We start from the raw sequence: 13,917 nt of genomic DNA, 5'->3' as shown, positions 1-13,917 counted from the left end.
TTTGAGGATGTACACACAGCGTAGCTGTTGTAGTGTGCTCAGTTTTCGAAAACTAGACTGAAACTAAGAAGGATAACTATGACTAAATGTGACTAAAACTAATATGCACTGAATCTAAAATAGCTGCTGAATCTAAAATAGCTGCCAAAATGAACACTGAGATGTATTAATTTTGGCAGCTATTTTAGATTCAGTCTTAAGACAAAAATGCATATTAGTTTTAGTCATAGTTATCCTTCTTAGTTTCAGAAGAGGTTTTTCATGGTTGCTAGCTCTAATCAGATGTACTATAGGCTTATAAGAGAAGACTAACTTTTTATGCCAACGAACACCAATAACTAGAACTAATTTGACAGACTATAAACCAATGTGATACACGTGCTCTCTAGCTATACAGTAAAAGTGTTGCTTACGTTTGATACTAGACCTACAGTCTAACTCTAACTGCATTAAGTCTAACATATAGGCCTATCTTACAATAAACTTTAAGTAAAGCTGGCTATGTAACCGCATTCATTCCAATATTGTTGCAGAGATGTTTCCTTTTACCAAGATAGCAATTTCAACAATTCACTTAGCTCAGTAAGTCAGTATAACGAAACTCTGAGATACCCTCATATGTCTAAACGTCAGTGGAGCCAAAATATAATGGTTGAGCTTGGTTGCTTGCTAAAATATATTGGAAGAAGGCCCCACTACACTGATTGAGTAGATGTAAATACATGTTAATTCATAGGCACTTGTTCTCTCTGTCACAGAGCAAGCACACTCTCGCAGTTCGTTCACGAAACGCATTCTAGTTTGTTCCTGTACTTAAGTAACATATTGATGTATCTGAACTTTACTCAAGTATTTCTATTTAGTAAGACTTTATACTTTGACTCCACTACATTTCAAAGTGAAAATTCTTACTTTTTACTCCATTACATTTAGTAAAACCTCTCGTTCCTTTTTACCAAAGCGTATCAAATGATGAGAAGTCAAAGCTATTGCACAATCACACAAATCAGGGCTCAGTGCACGATTTGCTCTGAAGTCCTTTTGGTTTCGTCAGTGTGTTCGTTGAGCGCAAGCTCCGTTGAATTTGCTACAGTGCTGCTGCTGCATTTTGAGGATATTTTATGCTCATGCTTACTTAACGCAACATAAATAATGGAAACTATGGAAGAAAACGGCTGACACTTACTTGCCTGAACACCCTTGGCCTTATTTGGGCAAACTTTTCTTTATTGGAAGAAAGGAAGAAGGACTAATTTTATTATGTTTTGTGCTTATACTCTTTTTAATAGACAAATGTAAGACACTATTTAAAGAGTGGCATTAGTATTTTCACCTTATATCAGTTGATTGAGCAGGAGCTTTGATGTGAAAATAATAAAAGGCCATTCGAACCATAATTCATTAATGTATTTCAACTTTTAATAATGAAGTATATATGAAGGCAAATACTTTTATACTTCTACTCCAGTGGAAATTCAAAGTGCATAATTCCACTTTTACTGGAGTTATATTTTACACAAGCTATCTATACTTTCAATTAAGTACGTAGTTAGTATACTTCGTCCACCATTGGTACTCAGACAGAGAAAGTATTTCAAATGAGAGTCTCTCTGTCTTTTACTTGATTATTTACTCACAAATTCTCATTCTCATTTACACAAACATTTTCACTCATTCATTGTCAGATTGACTTATTCTGTGATGGTATATCGCTGGTATATCACTGTATACTCACTCACTCACTCACTCATGCATGCTAACTCACCCACATTCTTCAAGAAATCTGTAAAGAGAATAAGGGTGCTATTATTTTGTTATATTTATCACAGTAATCATTATTGTCAGAAATATTGTTATTGTGATCTTAGTCTATATAATTAATTACGTTTAGATTTTTCAATGTATTAATTTTAATATTTCAGAGCAAGACGAATACATGTTGTTATCCTATCATTTTTTAAATTATATATCACAGAAATACTAACATGGTATATGATGGTAAAGGTTGTGTGTTGTTGACACATATTGTAGATTTTCTAGCCTAGAATGGATTATAAAATACACACTTTCTTGCTTGCTAGCACACTAATGAACATAGTGTGCCTTCACTTTTTAAAAACACACTCACAAGACACTTGAAATGCCACAAGAAAAGCTACAAGGATGACAGAGAGGACGGCCTTGATGGTAAACTTCAGTTTCAGGAGACCCATCTCATCCACAGTTACCTGGCAACAATTTGCTTCCTTAGAACTCTGAGCTGGGGAAGATTAAATACCTCTTAAATTAGTCTGCTGTTACCCAGTGGTGCCTAATAATATGTATTAAACATTGTTAACATCATCTATGTAAGTTACACTTGATTTACTTTACTCTATAATCATATAATCAAAGATGGATAGTCAAGCAGTAGAGAGGATTAGAGATTTGATATGCACTTGAGGTGTATTTTCAAGGTGTGCTGGTAAAACTAGTAGAATAGTTCCCCTTCATCTTCAGGGATGGATATAATAATTTATATCCATTCAAAGTGGCATTAAAGCAGCACTAAGGAGTTTTGGTGAGATAACTGCCTACAATGTGTGCAAAAACCTAGGAAACAACACTTGGAGCATGGCCGTTTAAACATAACTGCATAGCGCATAGCCTGGGCAGCTAGCCAGAACAACAGGTGTGTTTATCTGTCCTTCAAATGGCAACATACAGTACCTGAAGATGATACTAAAGGTAGTTGTGTATAAAAGCATTAAAGTGTTACATTCTTGCATAGTGTTGTTCTAAAGAGTTTCTTGTATTAAACATCAAGCAAGCATCTCTACCTGAAGCCTTGAAACCTGGCACTGGTGAAAAAAACAACAAATCAACTCTAAAACTATGTGGAACTAATCATTCCCTTTTGCCTGATCTTCACAGGAAATCTTTACTTACATGTTTGTACCTGTAGAGGGCAGAAGAGAGAGGGGTGATTCAGAATTGACAACAGTAGGACATAGAGAAGGATACAACCGTAATAATACATAATAAAATAGGAAATACATAATTAATAACAAAATAAAACTAAATGATAATGTTCAATGTCCACCTTTTAAAATCTGCATCCTGTGTTACTGTATAAGTGTACAAGTTTCTTTAAGAACCACATGAGATTCAGGCAATTTACCATAAGGGCTGATACATGACTCCTTTAGGTTAGCAGTAGGACTATAAAGACCAGTATAATAAACTATGGGCTGGATTTTGAGTGCCAGCAGGGATCAGAAATCCTATTTCAAATACATTTCACATATTTGCGCTCAGAGCAACACACAGATGTTGCCTATAATACAGCATTAAAGTACAAAGATTACAACAAATGTAAAAAATTAGACAGACACATAGCTCAAATAACTTGCATAATTTATTAAGCTTGTGGCACATGAGTGGCATACAATATGAAGCAAAAGGCACAACTGAAACAAATAACAGCAACAAAACATGCTGCTAAATGAACAAAACTTTGTTCTTGCAGATTGCATTAATACATCCATCAGCTCCAAAAAAAAAAAAAAGGTTTGACTAACAGAATCGTAGTGTCTTTTTAGCCTGGCGTCACCCTTGCACATCATCTCAAAGTTCTCACTTCCCACAGAGCTTTATGCACGATATCAGCCTCCCCAGTACCTAACGATTCTCCTCCGTCTGTTTGTTGTGCTCTAAAATGTTCCGCTGATATGCACTATCTAGCTGTGCCATGATGTTGACCTGCCCCAATTTCAGGGCGCAATTGATATGGGTTTTTCAGCTTTCTGCCAGATGCTCCAAGTCTTTGAATCCATCCGTTGTCCGAACTGAGTCTGCATTGGTACCAATTCCAAAAAGAGGGCATGGGAAACAGAACAGTGCTCGTTTTGATGTGCTAACAGTTAGCCACTACTAGTTAGTACTCCTTACATCGCAATCTCATTTACGCTCAATTATTTCATATACTTGCACATTTTTCTAGTGTGCAACCTACTCTACGTAGTTAGCGAGTTGGGTTTCCTGCCATCACTAGTTCTGAGTGCTGCGAGTTATTGGCTTTGTTAAATCTAAGAAAGTCGAATCACTGTATTGTAGCTTGTTACTAGCCAGTCCTCTGACTAGCTTGCTAACCTTCTACTATTCAACGTGCTTTGTTGCGAAACTTGCACTCGTACAATTTTTTTTCTCATTTCAGATATGTCCAGACAGCCGTACCCAGACTGTGGGCACGCCAGAGACAAGGGGATTGGGGAGAGACCATGCGGCGGTGGCACTCGGCAGTGACGACCCATCCTGCGACGTCTATGTCATTAGCCAGAGTGAGGAAGCGCCTTGCATTCTGGGAACTCAAGGGCTCAGGGATGCGTACGCCAGCACTGTCTGGGGAGGTTCCCCCAGTCGGGCTGCGTGCTCCCTCCACCTTGGGCAGCGCGGTGTCTGGCAGTCGCCCTCCAGCCATAGCCATAGCCATAGCCACACCCGCTAACCCTTCCCCCTCCCCCACTTCTCCCCCTGCCCTACTGGTTGCCGCAGACCACGAGGCGGTGGAGCTGCCATCAAGCTTTGAGGGCATGCACTGTGGGCTGCGAACCACTTTAGTCTCCCCCTTCCACCCCCTCCTGTCGTGCAGTCCTCTCTGCTGGACGGAGAATTCTACGGTGGGCCCCTCGCTACAGCTCCCAGCCCCATCCCATTCTCTGAGGTGCACAGGGAGCTCACAGCGACCTGGTCCACACCCTACTCATGGCGTGCCCCGGTGGCGTGCCCCGGTCCCCGGCTTTGCTGCCTACCTCCACCTCGACCAGGATAAGGAGACCGGCTACCTCTCCCTCCCCCCGGTGGAAGACGCGGTGGCGGGCTATCTTTCACCCTCCGCTCCCACGACACGCCTCGGCCAGAAGCCTGTTCTACCCTCGCGCATTTCCAGACACCAGGCTGCTTTGGCGGAGAAGGCGTATCTGGCTGTTCCACCAACACCTCGGCTCTCCAGCAGCGCAACCAGGCAAAAGTTTCAACAGAGTTAGCTGGGGAGCGACCATGAAGCGGTGTCTGAGCTGCGCCGGGCGACTGACCTCTCTCTCCGTCTCACTCGCTTCACCGCGCAGGCGGTAGGCAGAGTCATGGGCGCCTCTGTAGCTACACTGCGCTCCCTCTGGCTGTCTCTGGCAAGGCTCAGCAACAAGGAGAAGGCACTGCTGCTGGATTCGCCAGTCACCGTCAACGGAATCTTCGGTGAGGCTGTGGACATGATGGCTACGCAGTTTGAGGTGGTGAAGAAGAGCCGCGAGGCATTTCAGGCCTGGATGCCACGCTCCGGCAGCTCTGACCAGCGCTCTTCCTCCGTTCAGGTGACTCCCACCTCAGGGGTGAAGCGCAGCGGGTTCTGCTCCCCGGCACCCCCAGCCAAGGTCCAGCCACGGTCCAGGCGCGCCGGGGCTGGCACAGACACCCTTTCCGCCTCCCGGAGCAACCCGAGTCGCGGCAGCCTGCTCCACGCCAGGCTCAGAGCGCACCCCGCGCCCCACACCAGTATGCTGCTAGGCGCAGGAGAGGACGTGGCCAGCCGTCAGCCACCTGATCCGCAGCTAAGACCACCAAAGAGGAGAGGAGGAGAGGTGGAATCCTCACCACCAGGGAAAATGGCCCGCAGCCCGCATGCAACATTCATGCCAAGCACGGTTTGTCAGTTTACTCCAACGTTGCATTCACTTGTCCCAACCGTCCATTAGGCACAGCGTTTCGAAATTTTTCATGCAAACTGAGAGGGCAACTCCAGATCTCGCCTCCCTCCCGGAGCCGGCACAGATCTAGGCATAGACGAATTCAATATAAGCGAGCTCCCAGAGCTCGACCTATTATTTCACTCCCGGCTGTGTGGAGAGCTGGCGTGCAGTGTCGCCCTGGGTGCTAAAAACTATATCAGTGGGTTACACGCTTCAGTTTGCAATGCTGAGCTGTTAAAGGTACCGTATGCAACAATAGCTATTCGCTAAAGGTATGCTAGCAGCTAAAACTAACTAAATCTCTTGAAATGTGCTGACTTTGACATTATGACAAACTAGTTAATCAACGACTGTCCTTACACAGTCAACAACATCAAGCAAGTGCATCACAAGACTAAGCAAGACGGCAAATAAGCTACTTACTAGATCGGCAGAAGGTAAACAAGTCAGGTCGGCGGGCATCGGCAGGTAAAACTACATAACGCAGTTATATGCCTATCGACCCTGCTATGCCAATGGCAACGACGCGATTCTCTATATTAAATGTCATTGTAGCGCCCCAATTTTTTTTAAGCTGTTATTTTAAGGTTAAACTGCTTATCCTAACCCTAATCCTGAAGCATAATTGTTGCATACGGTGCCTTTAAGTGTATTGTATAAGGACAGATCTAGGGTGAAAGTCACAAAATAGGAACTTTCTCTCTCGTATGATGTCTTTGCAAATTCCGTTAAATTAGAAGTGTTATTTCACTTGCTTTATCCCAGCTTTCCCATATTTAAGGAAGGTGTGGTTAAATGTTAAATGAGCAGACTACCTTCAAAACTCATTGACTCACGCAGCAAATCAAAAAAGTAATAGCTTGTTTTTGCTGGTTTGTACTGTGAAAAAAACACCAATGCAGTGAGGGTTTTAAACATTCTCTCAAGTCACTTGACAGAATTAGTAAAGTTTAATTACTTCGCTAAAAGCCTTAACGACACAAGCAATGATTTTTACAGCACAAACGAACAGCATTACTGTCAGGAACTGAAGCCGGGTTGAATAACTGGTCCAATGAGCATCACACTGCCCCAAGGGGGAAGAATAATCTGTTAAGGGGGCGAAGAAAGGAGGGACTTGCAGTATTGGTGAAGCGGGGAATTCTAATCTTTCCTTTCCTTTCAATAAGGCCCAGGAGGAAGAGACTCCCCGAGTAGAGTGTGCACGCAGCTTCACTGGGGGTAAACTCATATAAGACAAAACGATAGCCTCTACTATCCATCAGGATAGGCTTGGAAATGTGCCTGTCTCTGTGTCACTGTCTCGGGGGGCAAAATGGGCCCATCTCAACAGTGATTGAATACATTAACACTACAACTAATGTGAGTCATCATGTTCATTTGAATTGAAATTAGGGGAGTTTCAACTGTACCCACTGTGTAGGAATTCAACTCCACGTGATCTCCAGTTCATCACATCAGTTCCAAACTACAACAGGAAGGAGAAACTGACCAGCTTGACTGCAGTCTTGTCCAACTCCTCCCAGACTCTAAACTAGATGTTCACGTTTGCCATCAGGCGAGTTGAAGTCAGTCAAGGTAAAAAAAAGAAAACGCACCTATTTGCCGCATACAACATTGATTTTTTCCATTTTTCACCCACAATGCCAAAGGTTATGATTCCAATCTGCTTTTAAACTATGTAGTGGAAGATGGCATCACACCCAGCGTCGTACTGCAGGGTGGTAACATTGTGTATATATTTGATGAGACTGATAATTAATTTATGTGTTATCCTCCCTACCAATGCGTCTAGCTGAAATGCCTAAGCAGTTTATCAATTATCATGAATTACCCTCTCTGGGTTGTGTTTAAAGGTGTACCACACCAAATTCTTAGAACCCAACACTTTCGCCATCCCCTAACCACAACTATCAGCATCAGTTCAAGACCTTCTTTTACGTCTCCATTCAGTGTTTGGAGTATTTGTCAAAGTGGAGAGGCGTATTCATTCAACATGCTTTAAATGGTGTCACAGAGAAGAGGCTTATTCATTCAACATGCTTTAAATGGCAGTGAAAAGAAAAGTGTCTCCTAGTTTGTGGATGGCTACTTTTCAAAGAACGGGGTTTCTGTCTGTCTATTTCAAGGGTGTTTAACCACGGTTGTCTTAAATGCTTTCAAGCCCATGACACATGCAGTTTGACAGGTGAAACTTTTAGAGCCATGTGTGAGCGATCGCTGCTAAAACTTTGTGGCTATCATGTGGAAGATATTTGCTCCTAACTGTAAAATGCTCTGGAGAAGTAATGATGAATTTAGAATGAAGGCGCACTGAGATATTTGAAGGTGTAGTCCAGATTATTATTTTTCTTCAGAATTATGCTGTAACACCCTGAAACTTTAAGAGCCCCAGGATTTTTTAGGAAGGTTGGAAAGATTTAAATAGTGATTTATGTCCATGTGTCCATGTGTACTTTACGTTTAAATGAAAATGAAAGGGGTACGTATGTATCAGCCCGTATGGTGAACTCACTGAAGCTTACAGAAAACACTTATTAATGCATTTTACATAATTACAATATAAATCACATTACATGGATCATCAGTTTGATGAATCCGTTTGAAATATGAACATGTACAAAGGTTTTAAGAGGTTATACTCACCGGTCATTATTGTCTTATTCAGAACGCGGATCACAGTGTGGATCAACAACTTGCATGGTCTTGGAAAAACACTGGAAGGTACAATATGAGATATTACTGTTGGTCATGTGTGGAGGGGAAGAAAACTCCACCCCTTATGAAGGCAAACAGGTCACCCATCATTTCACCCATGGGGGTAAAAACACCAAATCACTTTGCTGGATTTCATGCCTTTCTTTTGGCGTTATAATGCAACCTGACAGTGACAGTACATACCTGATAATTACAGTACACATAATAAAAGTACACACCCCATAATTATATGGATCGTCAGTTTGATATGTCAGTTTGAAATATGAACATGTACTAAAGTTTGAGGAAGTTACGCTTACCTGCCACTATTGTCTTATTCAGTATGCAAAGTGTGGATCCTGTCTTAAATATGAGTCTTGAATACAGGTGTGTGAAGGACGTGTGAAGGGGAAGAAAACTCCACCCCTTATATGAGGAAACGAGACACCTGTCACTCTGTCCATGGGTGTTGGGAAACAACCAATCACTGAGCTGGATCTCATGCCTTTCTTTGGGTGTCATCTTGCAACTAGATAAAATCAATAGCAAAAACGAATATTATTAACACTCCTATTATGTTTGGGGTCAATTTGACCCCATTCAATGTTTAACGTCTCTAAATATATGTTTGGCATAATTATTTTTGCTTCATATTTAATGACTTCTCCTAATTTAATGGGGACAACTGGGCAAACACAAATGTAACATGATGATATGTTTTAAATGTCCTGGACACATGCTTTACAGATAGGTGTTGTTTGGGGTCAATTTGATCCCAGGCTGTTTTAATTGTATAAGATATATAAGAACGACTTTTTTCATCATATTGTTACTTTTATTGATAAAATAAATTGTTTTTATTTCAAAATATTATCGATAACAACAATATGTACTTAAAAATAATTTTATGAAGCCATAAAAAAACAGAAGGGTATCTCTTTCCAATTTTAGGTCAATCAGTGAGATTTCATGGGTATCTGCATATTTCTCCATAGTGCGTATCATGTATACTGGATGTAAAGGGGGTGGTTGGGGTATTGTTTTATTTTTAAGGGCTATTTAGATAGTCAACAAACAAACCTAAAGTACCTGACACATAAACTTTGGTAAAAAATATATATTATAATAATTTTTTGGAGGTTTAAATTGCAAAACATAATAGGAGGGTTAATATTTTATGCAACTGTTCATTTGTGTTGATCTAATGACGGTTTTCATGTCAATAACATTGGTTTGGATTTGTGGTGGAAATTAATTTATTAGGGATGTGTTTGAAGATTATGAAAACCTCCAATATTTAACAACATATCATGAATCTTTCTTAAGAAATGTGTTTGTTTAGATTGAATAGTACTGGGCTGCAACATACTTGAGTGTATGTCTGTAATCATTGGACACCCATTGTCCAATAGCTGCTCAGCAGGAGGGAGGAGAAAACCTGCCAGCCAGCAGGTGAGATTCACACACTCAATAACCGTAGTAACCAACCCAAAGTTTGAGGTCTTTCTGGATTGGACAACAAAAGTTTCCCTCATGGCAGGGTTCACGAAAAGAGTTCTTGTCTTCCATGGGTGAAACAACAAACAATTGCTTCATGTATTAGTAATCATTTTGGCAAGAAAAAAAAAGGAATTCTCAGACTCAAATCTCCTCTGAGCTCAAAGGCAGTTTGATTGCTGAATGAGGGAATAACTTTAAGAAATAAATACCTGAATCTGATATGTGATTTCTGCAACAGTGGCACTGAAAACCTTTTTCTTACCTAATTAGTTTACGCTGTAGTGTAGACTGATGATAAAAAGTAAGGGATAACGGCCGACGAGCTGTGCAGTTCTACAAAGTTAATGGACGCTGCGGGGCAAAGAACTCCACGACGCGCAGCAGAGTGGTGTTGCTCCGCAAAGTTTACAACATACAACATCCAAAAATGTTTTTATTATTATATTTAGAATTTCCGTTATCTTTAGGAAACTTAATATGCATAATAACCTGATGAATTCTTGATTTGAAGCCTAGTGCTCCCGTTAGAGAAAGTAGTGCGTGGAACTGGTCTTATCATATGACCTTTAGTTTTCCCGGGCATTGCTGCAAAGTGACACTCATGAGCTCTCCTCTGTAAAACGGACACAGGGACAAAGGTGTTGTTCATAAGGTTTGACTATTTTAAGTTGAACTCCACGTTTCCGTTGATGGTGAAGTTGGACAGAGCAACAGGGAGGTCAAGTTTGTTGATTTTGGTCGAAGGCTCACAATCGAGCCGGCGAGCTAGCCGTGTGAGCTACTATCTGTTTTAATGGGTTTTTGATCTACGCGTAAGCAGCCGCCTACAATATTCGAGACTTTCAGTTAAGACTTACAATACTCTGCAACATTCGTGTAGCACATAAACAACTAACCGAGTCAATTTAGACCTATAAAAAGTCGTGTAGATAACTTAATTCATATAAAACATTTCCCACTAACTTCTCCCAACACGCCGCCATCTTTGTTCGAATTATCCTAGCTGTCAAAAAATAAACGTTATGTTGGTTGTCAATGGTAACCATTCAAGAGCACTGATATGGAACGGCGATTTAACTTTTCTACTGGGACTACGTCCAAGGTGTGCGGTTCCACGAACTTAATGTTCACCCCATTAGCCAATCAGAAAACAGTATTTCGTTCCAGAGGGAGATAAATGTGCAGAAAACACCTGAACATGTGATCGGCAATTCTGATCTGTTGAATGTTCATCTCAACAGTGATTGATTCCATTAACACTACAATTCATGTTAGTCATCATGTGCATTTGAATGGAAATTAGGGGAGTTTCAACAGTACCCACTGTGTAGGAATTCAACTCCACGTGATCTCCAGTTCATCAAGTCAGTACCAAACTACAACAGGAAGGAGAATCTGAACAGCTTGACTGCAGTCTTGTCCAACTCCTCCCAGACTCTGAACTGGATGTTCACGTTTGCCATCAAGTGAGTTGAAGTCAGCCGAGGTAAAAACAAAACAAACACACCGGTTTCTTATTGCAGCCTATCAAAAATGTTTAAAACTAGAGATAAACAACCACAGTACACAGTGCTCTTAATGCTTGGGGCTTATTTTGCCACTTGTTTGTATTCGTTATCTTAACATCTGAACCGGCTCAGGTCAGCACCAACCGTCACCACCAGGGAGAAGAGATTGGGTATCCTTGTCACCAGATCTCATGAGTCTGTGTTGCTGAGACAGAGACAGGCCTCAAACAAAGTAAATATAAGTAATACAAGTCAGCAAAGTTATTCAAATTCTTAAAACAAATTGTAATGTACTGAATAGGAGACTTTTCATACTATATGATGTCACATTAGAGTTTTCTCAGTCATGTTAATGTCATTGTCATCCTCATGCTCTTAATTATTCTTAAAATACATATTACAACAAGCATTTCATCTGTGATTGCATGAGTATCCCTGCATTTGTAAGGGACCATTAATAAAGATTTTTGTTCATGTAAAGAAAAAACTGTTTAATAAAAAAACTAAAAAACTGCTATAATTCACCAAGCAAGTAATCTTTAAAAAACACCTCAAATTTCTCCCTAATATGTCCCTGACATAAGTCACTTTAGCCACTAGGTGTCAATGTCACCTTTATAAGGGAGATATGTAATATTCCACATTATTGCCAGGAAAACTTTTTTTAAATAAATACATACGTAACGTACACAGTTTGAATGACCATTCATGCACAGGTTGATGGTTAAAGGGTGCCCTTATGGAATGTTCAAGTCTTGTCTCAGCCACTGCTGTGTACTTCCTGTTTAGTGCTTGGTCTGTGAGTGGCAGGGAACACATGTGAGGGGGAGGAGTTAGCTCACATATTTGAGGAAAAGAGAGGGAAAAGCCCTGCTAGACTCGGAGACTCGTTTGCTGCTCTGCTTTAAAGCGGTTTCACTGCCTTCTTGCTTTCGTTAGTCTAATGTTGCAACTAGTGGTGCTTTTCTAAAACCATGTCTAACATAAAGACAGCCCTGTAGACTCAGTCCTGGGAGGTGGTGGTGCATTTTGATTCATGTTGTGTCATACCCAGTGGACTATATGGGCTGCATACCAAGACATGGGTAAGTTCATTAATCCATACAGAATGAAACAATACTACCACAGCCATTCATGTCTAAAATAATGTAATTAAACATAACATTAAATGAAGTGATTTAATTAATTAACCTGTTGTGTTGCATAGAGTGTATTATGGTAATGTCATTATCAAGTAGATTTCATTGCATGTTTCACTGTAATATTGTTCGATAGGGCGGGGCATAGTAAGCATGTTAGTTGTTATGCACTATTAACCCACAGACTGTTCAGTTTCATGATGGCAGTGTTGTGACATAACCAATTCCTCTGGATGCACTTGGTGTCCTGAGTACAGGTTAATAATCTCATGTCCATGATAGTCCTCTGGATGAGTACAGGTTAATAATCTCATGTCCTTGAAAGTCCTCTGGATGAACACAGGTTAATAATCTCATGTCCTTGATGGTCCTCTGGGTAGGTTGTGTTCCGCCTTTAAGTGAAAACATGTAGAATTTACAGTCATTTTATTGTACGGTATAGAATGTAAACCTCATGCAATACATATCTTAAGACACTAGGCGGTACTACAACACCATGCACTGCATATTTCAAGGCACTAGAGGGATAGGTATACCTCTTTAAATTCTTCATAGGTCTTTATATCAAAGGGTATACATTTGGGAATGTGTGCGTATGAAAAACATTTCAACTGAGTGTCGGTGTCCTGGCCCCGATGAAGTCTGATCACCTCTACTTGATAAGTGTGTCCTGACCTCCAGTTAACATCAGTCTGATCAATTGTCTTGTTCTGGATTAGGTAGTGTAAGAAAAAGACAGAGCATTCCATTTATAAGGCTAGAAGTTTATGTTAGAAATGATTGTATTGTTTTTCTCAGTTATGCATCACGCCTATCAGAGATTTGAAATCACAGCCATAGTCACAGGGACAAAGGATAACTGGGGGGCCACCATATTTAAAACTATTTGCTTTAAAAAGTCTGACTGCATCGACTCAGCAAAATTCAAGTGCTGTGAGTCTGTGATAGAAAGCTGCTTATCAGTTTTGTCTTACTTCCTGCACACCTAGCCGCTGTTGGAGACCACCCCTTCCCTTTGGTGTGCAACATCATTGGCTGGCAGGGATGCCCATCTGTAAGGAAGCCTCCTGATTGGTTCAAACACACAGGCCAGGCTGAAATGCTTCAAAGCCTAGAGGTACGTTTTTTCCTCTTCTTTCCTTGTATTACTAACAGCTCTATACAAGACAGATATGTTAAGATTAGATATGATAGCCTTAGATTAGATTTATGATTGTGTTATCCTAAGGGATGGTTAGTTTCTGTTATTGGTAAACTTTGAAACATCCAGATTAATTTAAGTGTTACATATTAAACCCTTTGCCCTGCTCTCATTCCATAAAAGTAAGGAAATGTGACACATATAGTGAC

The sequence above is a fragment of the Sprattus sprattus genome (assembly GCF_963457725.1).
Source record: "Sprattus sprattus genome assembly, chromosome: 21".
NCBI lineage: Eukaryota > Metazoa > Chordata > Actinopteri > Clupeiformes > Clupeidae > Sprattus > Sprattus sprattus.
The sequence above is the reverse complement of the archived record's forward strand: the minus strand, read 5'-3'. Positions refer to the sequence as shown.